The sequence below is a fragment of the Patella vulgata genome, chromosome 4, assembly GCF_932274485.2.
Source record: "Patella vulgata chromosome 4, xgPatVulg1.2, whole genome shotgun sequence".
NCBI classification, from domain to species: domain Eukaryota; kingdom Metazoa; phylum Mollusca; class Gastropoda; family Patellidae; genus Patella; species Patella vulgata.
Genome location: NC_065882.2, coordinates 73,913,008 through 73,920,003, shown reverse-complemented (window position 1 = coordinate 73,920,003; position 6,996 = coordinate 73,913,008).

Below are 6,996 nucleotides of genomic sequence, written 5' to 3'. Positions count from 1 at the left end.
TATATATTCTTTATGGGGCAGTTATCCTGCTCTCAGTCTGTTCTATCATAAAGATGTGTGTTGGATAATATGTTCTATTACCTGGTAATGTAGACAGCATATCGTCTATAGACATGGTGTCTTGTGTTGGTGGTATAGGAGACCAACTACCTGGATCTATCTCCAGATCACTGTCCACATCCTCATCTTCTTCATCTTGTAATAAATATGTCGGTAAACTTTCTGAAATAAAAGTACATGGATCAGCAACTTGGGTACAATTATTTTTCTGGTGTTTGTCACTTTGTGAAACACATTGTTATCTTTCATTTAGACATGACAATTTGCCATGAAAATTAAAATTGTTATTTGCAGGTCTGCCCAATACAATGAAATGAAATGAAATGAGGTTTAACGTCCTACTGTTCTGCTCCTAACCTGGGCTAATGAAGACGGGCATACGCCATACAGTGTGCTATGAGGGAAATTTTGCCCGGGCAGCGGCACTATCGCCTACTCTTATATCGAATTCCAACTGCCAAGGGATCTTTTACGTGCATTCCAATGTATACACGGGACCTCGGTTTTTCGTCTCATCCGAAGGACTAGACAGCTGTCCTTGTCAGGCCCTCCGTTCTGCATCACTGACAAGGGGGAACCACGCCGGAAAATCTGGATGAACTTTCTCGGCCAATGCAGGGATCGAACACCCGACCTCCAGGCTAGCGAGCCAGCGCCTTACCCACTTAGCCACGTGGTCCCCTGTGCCCAATACAAAGTACGTTACTTTTAGATGGGCATTAAGTAGGTTTATGCTACTTTACCATGTTGAGGACGGGGGTGGGTGGGTGGCCGAATGATCTAATGCATGCGCTTTAGATTATAAGGCCTGTCATTGAGTCAAGGGACAGGGTCACCTATCCAACCTCGTGGGTTTTCTCCAGGACCTCTGGTTTCCTCCCACAGCTACACACCCCAAATTACCTGGTTTGTGTCAAGTGGATGTTAATCTCCATTACTCTATCTTCTCCATGCTGAGAAAAAGTTACCTGATAATGAAAACCAGCTCTGCCCAATTATACTGCTTTCAACTATAAACAATATTTGGAGGGGGGGGGGGTAAGGGGAGCGGGGTCAAATGTAAGAAATCAAACCTTTTGGAGTCAAATCTGCTTCCGTCCACAAATCTCTACTATTAGATGCTGAGAACGAAAACTGACTGTCGTTATCAGACGTAAATGAATTGAAAGACTGAACCGAAGCAGAGTCAAAATACACAGATTCCTGTGGTTCTTGTTTTATGTTCTTAAAGTCAATCACATCTGTAGAAGTCTGAGCAGATAAAGCAGAAGTCACTGTCTCCGTCTTTATGGAAACTTTTTGTTTTTTAGGTGCTGATTCAATCGGATTTTCCATCTTGTCTGCCATTTGTTTTTCTAATAATTCTTTTTTGATTTGTTTGGATTCCTTTGTTTGAAATCTCTTCTCTTTAAGTTCGATAGCTGATTCAATGGAAGTTTTTTTTCGTCTCATTCGAAGTCCTTCTAGTTTTATACCAGCTCCAGCCAACAACATATTTTCATTTTTTCTTCCCTTGCGAGCCACGATCTCAGCTGAAATAGACAATGAAATGAAATGAAATGAAATGAAATGAAATGAGGTTTAACATCCTACTGTTTTGCTCCGAACTGGGCTAATGAAGACGGGCATTCGCCATACAGTGTGCTATGAGGGAAATTTTGCCCGGACAGCGGCACTACGGCCTACTCTTATATTGAATTCCAACTGCCAAGGGATCTTTTACGTGCAAGCCAATGTGTACACGGGACCTTGGTTTTTCGTCCCATTCGAACGACTAGACAGCTTTCTTGTCAGCCCTGAAATAGACAAACTATAATCATAGACATGTGTAGTGGACAGGAAATGAAATGAAGTTTAACGTCCTATTATATTTCACCATTAGGGAATTTTACCTGGGCAGCTGCCTACTCTTCAGCGATTCCAAACTGTCAAAGGTCCTTTTATGTGCCCACGTTTTTTGTCCCATCCGAGTGACTAGATGTTGTTCCTTGCTAGGCCCTCAATCCCTAAGACATTTCTCAATCAACATTGGTATCAAATGTCCTAATTTTCTGCTAATGAAGACAGGATTGAACCCGGACACTCCTGGTTAGAGACTCAGTACCATTTCACTGACAAGGGGGGTTGGATGGCCGAACGGCGTTACATCATGAGGTCTGTCATTGAGTCAAGTGGCATGGTTTTGATTCCCCACTTGTACATGACAAGGAGTAAGGTTGCCTGTTCAACCTCATGGATTTCCTTCCATTGAAATAAAATTGAACAATATGTTAGTCCCAAAATGACCTAGTTTGTGTGTATAGTGGATGTTAAACCCCATCTCTCTCCCATCTCTCTTAACCACTGAGCCACCGTGGCTCCAATTAACATTTGAGGAATATGACCCGGATGTATTTTATGATATTAGGGCAAAAGAAATCAACAAATATTTCAAAATAAACAGATAAAAAACATGTATTAAATTTGAAAGAAAAGAAAATTCGAAAATATAGAACAAAAATTCAAATATTTGGAATATTTGGAATATTCAAATTACATTCAAATAATTAAGTAAATAGTACAATCAACCTTCTATGTGACCAATCTGTTTCACAGATGATTACGAGTCTTCTAATATCTCTGTAAAAGATGACTGTCTTTAACATTTGACATCATAACACGCCGCGTCAATCATTGGCTCAGTGGTGCGTGCATTGTTTACTTAAGACGTTACTGGTTCGAGCAGAATGGTGCCTTTTACTCATTTTACATACCCATTTACACTAAATAATTTTTACCTACAAATACTTCAATTGTCTTTTTTTATTTTTCTAATACATAAAAAAATGTTTTAGAATTTAATTTGTCGGAGGAAAAAAGTTAACATTTGGGGCTCATTAAGTCGCATCGATGTCATCCTTATCAGTGATTGTTAAGGCCTAGTGAATATTCACTGTTGATCAGTGTGCTATGTGACCAGTACAAAGAATCTCAAACAGGAGAGAGAGAGAGAAATGGGGTTTAACGTCCACTCGATACAAACTAGGTCATTTCAGACTAACACATGATTCAATTTTTTCTTTTTAGGGGTCTTAAGCAGTGGTAGAAAACTAGAGGACTCGGAGAAAAACCCACGACGTTGGACAGGTGACCCTACTCCTTGTCATGTACAACAGGGGATTCGAAACCACACCAGTTGACTCAATGACAGACCTTATGATACAGCACGCATGTGCTAACCATTCGGCCATCTACCCCCCCCCCTCAAACAGGAGACAAAATAAAAATGCAGTTCATCTTGAATAGCATTAGATTGGTAAATGGTAAAAGGTGACAAAGAATTAATTACGTGGTTTTAAAACAGGTGCCTTCATTTCCGATAATCTCCACCATCCTTGTTCTCCAAGTTCCACGGATCCAGAGACAAAATATTTAGGACAATTACTGGATAACGATCCGGACACAGTTCCATACCATAATGATGTCTTCTTTCTATAAACAAATAATTAACCAAATCAGTCAGTAAATAAAGGACTACATCAGATAATTCCCAGCAACTTTCAGGATCCAACCCAGCGCCTTACATGTTGTCATGTACATGAAAGTATGTGATTAATCAACTCCAGGTTAATTACAGCAAGATTGGTAAAAAAAATCTAAAAAATCTTGTGCCATAGACTGGTCAGCACATGACATGGATGATGACAATATATTACAAAAATGTCCTTTAATGGGATTCAAAACTTTTCAATGAACTTACTTATGATGTCCGAGTAAAAGTGACCAATGTTTGTCAATAAAGGCACACACATGCTCTTTCCATCTAAAATATCCATGTTTTCCAGTTCCAGATAACTGTAAATTATACAGCGCTAGACTAACTATTGTTACCCTAAAATAAAACAAAGATCATCATAAATCATTTATCTGGGCGACAGAATTAAACCTGAATTTTAATATATGTTTTCAATAAAAAAAAGCATCTTTTGAAACTGAAAAGAGTTATGTCTATAAAAGAGAGAAATGGGGTTTAACGTCAACACAGATTCATTTGGGGATTAACATGTGGTACACTTTTATTTCAGTAATTCACATGCACATAGGAGTCTTTAGCAGTGGGAGGACATAGAGGACATAGAGAAAACCCAAGAGGCAAGGTAGGAGACTCTACTCCTTGTCATGTACAAAAGTGATATCAAAACCAGTCCACTTGACTCAATGGCAGACCTTATGATCTAAAAAGCATGTGTTAGACAATTCTTTCCGTCCCCAACCCCCCTTGGTTGTAAACATAAGTTTTCCCAACAGATATTACCATGGTATCCTGGCCCTTTCTATTTCTTCTTCACCATTTTTACCACAATTATTACATTTAAAATCAAAGAAGGTATCTCCTTGTAATGGCGAAGGCTTGCCGCTCTTCAAACAATCTAAAAGTAAAAAAAAGATATAAAAATGTAACTATAACATGAATATGTGAAACATTCAATCCAACAGAAACAGAAATTTTAAATTCTTTTTACTATCTACATTATATAAGACAATATAAGATATACCATGTCTTTGAATGGCATTTAGCTATTGAACATAATATATAACACAACACAATTCTATGGATAACAATCACTATATTTATTACACACAACGTTTCAACAAGATTTCACTGGTTGTTATCAAGCATACAAATTACAAATAAGGAAAAAAAAGTGAAATCTTGTCGAAACGTTGTGTGTATATAATATAGTGATTGTTATCCATAGAACCATCGAGTTCAGATGAAGGTGAGTAATCCATTTAGAGAAATGTAAAAGTGTATATTTACCTAGATGGAAATTGTTTTTGCATACTTCACATGTCAATACCAGACACTTGTCGTTTTCTAGTTTGCCACAATAACAACCTTGAGAATTTACACTAGACATTCTTGTTTATTTTCTTCTGTACTGTATCATATATCACACAAAGCTAAAAATAATATAAATAAATGATGCTATAAACAGTTCACAAGTACAATGGGGTTTAACATACTACTTTTCTGCACCAGCTAGGCTAATGAAGACCAGGATACATCATGCAGTGCGCTACATGTATGAGTGAAGTTTTGCCCAGGCAGCACTGCTACCGCGTACTCTTCATTGAATTCCCACTATCAAGTATGTCAAGGGTTAGTCTACATGTTCTGCTCCTAACCTGGGCTAATGAAGACGGGCATATGCCATACAGTGTGCTATGAGGGAAATTTTTCCCGGGCAGCAGGCCTACTCTTATATCAAATTCCAACTGCCATGGGATCATTTACGTGCACGCCAATGTGTACATGGGACCTCGGTTTTTCGTCCCATCAGAACGACTAGACAGCTGTCCTTGTCAGGCAATCCATCCTGCATCACTGATAAGGGGAAACCACGTCGGAAAATTTGAATGAACTTTCTCGGCCAATGCAGGGATCGAACACCCAACCTCCAGGCTAGCGAGCCAGCGTCTTACCCACTTAGCCACGTGATCCCCCACTGGGTTAGTGATTCAACACAAATAATGCAGCACCACCATAACAAATGCTTTGATTATAATGTCAGCGAGCAGGGAATTACAGGGATACGTGCTCATATATCAATGCTTTTACGATTAGGAAACAGAGAATTTGTTTATATATTCTCAGCAGTGACTTGAAAAGTTAAAATGGAATCGTAGCCCGAGATTTAGAACATCAACACTTTGATGTTGATAAAACTCAAGCATGGGGTGGGATAAAAGGAGTTACTTCCCTTGCCTTAGTTTAGCCATTCGACAAATTTTACCATGCACTGCATTTTAGAAAATAGTCAGACACAGTAGGCCTAGATGCTCAGAAGCAGTCAGAAGTTATACATCTTACTCACTTACCCTACTGCCCAACTCCCATTTAATCTGAAATACAGCTCTATTTGGTTGAACTGGCAAATTTTGTAGCAAGTGAACATTTTTTCTCAACGCATTTTCCCTTCACAATAAATCAGAGTTACCGCCCTTACACGTCTCGTATTACAGGTATTTTCGGAAAAGTTTTAGTTTTTTAGCTCAAAACTTGTTGGCTGTAAATTTACATAAATGCATTTTTAATATTATTCTGGGCAACTGCAAGGTTCAAACCATCGGCGAACTATTAGCGTTTACTTTATATCAGTCACAGTGTCAATAGCCTATAGGCTACGGTGCATTAAGGCCTTATCCATAGTACTGGGCGTCTTTTTTAAGCTCGAAAAAAAAGACAGTTCCAACTGCTTTTTAGAACATCCAAGATATTGTGAATTCTTTATGGTCATGTTTTACAAATTCCATAGGTTTGATACGGTGTATGCGAAGCATCTAATAATCAAAACCTACTTTTGAGGATCGGAACCGGAACATTAAATTTATAGGCCTAGGTCAGAAATGAAATGGGGTTTAACGCAGACTCGTAGCCAGCGGGAAATTGGCCCCCGAAAAAAAATTTGCGACCATAGCTCTAAAATACCTACTGTAGACTGCCAGGTGTGCCCCCCCCCCCCTAAAAACTTCACTGCACCTCCGCAGTCACCAAGCTGGCTACGTGCCTTGTTTAAAGCGGAAATTGCAAATTTTCAAGTTATATTTTTAAAATGTATTAAAATAAAGCCTTAAAATAGATGGTATTCATAAACAGTCCTACCTTGTTAAAGAACAATCCTATTAATCCTATAATTCGCTATTGCCAGCTGAGAAATTAGCAAAAATATCATTTTTAACTCCAAATTCCAACGTTGGAAAATGGCTGCCCCATGTTGTCAATAGCAAAACAGGGGAGGTAATTGTGTTGTTATTTCCTGTGTCATAGATTTTTAAGGGTGGGAAATAATGCCCATGATCGTATAATAGTGATTTGATAACCTATTCAGCAAAAGACATAGAAATAATTATGTTTTGACTTTCTTAGAAAATTTGAAATTCACGCTTTAACGT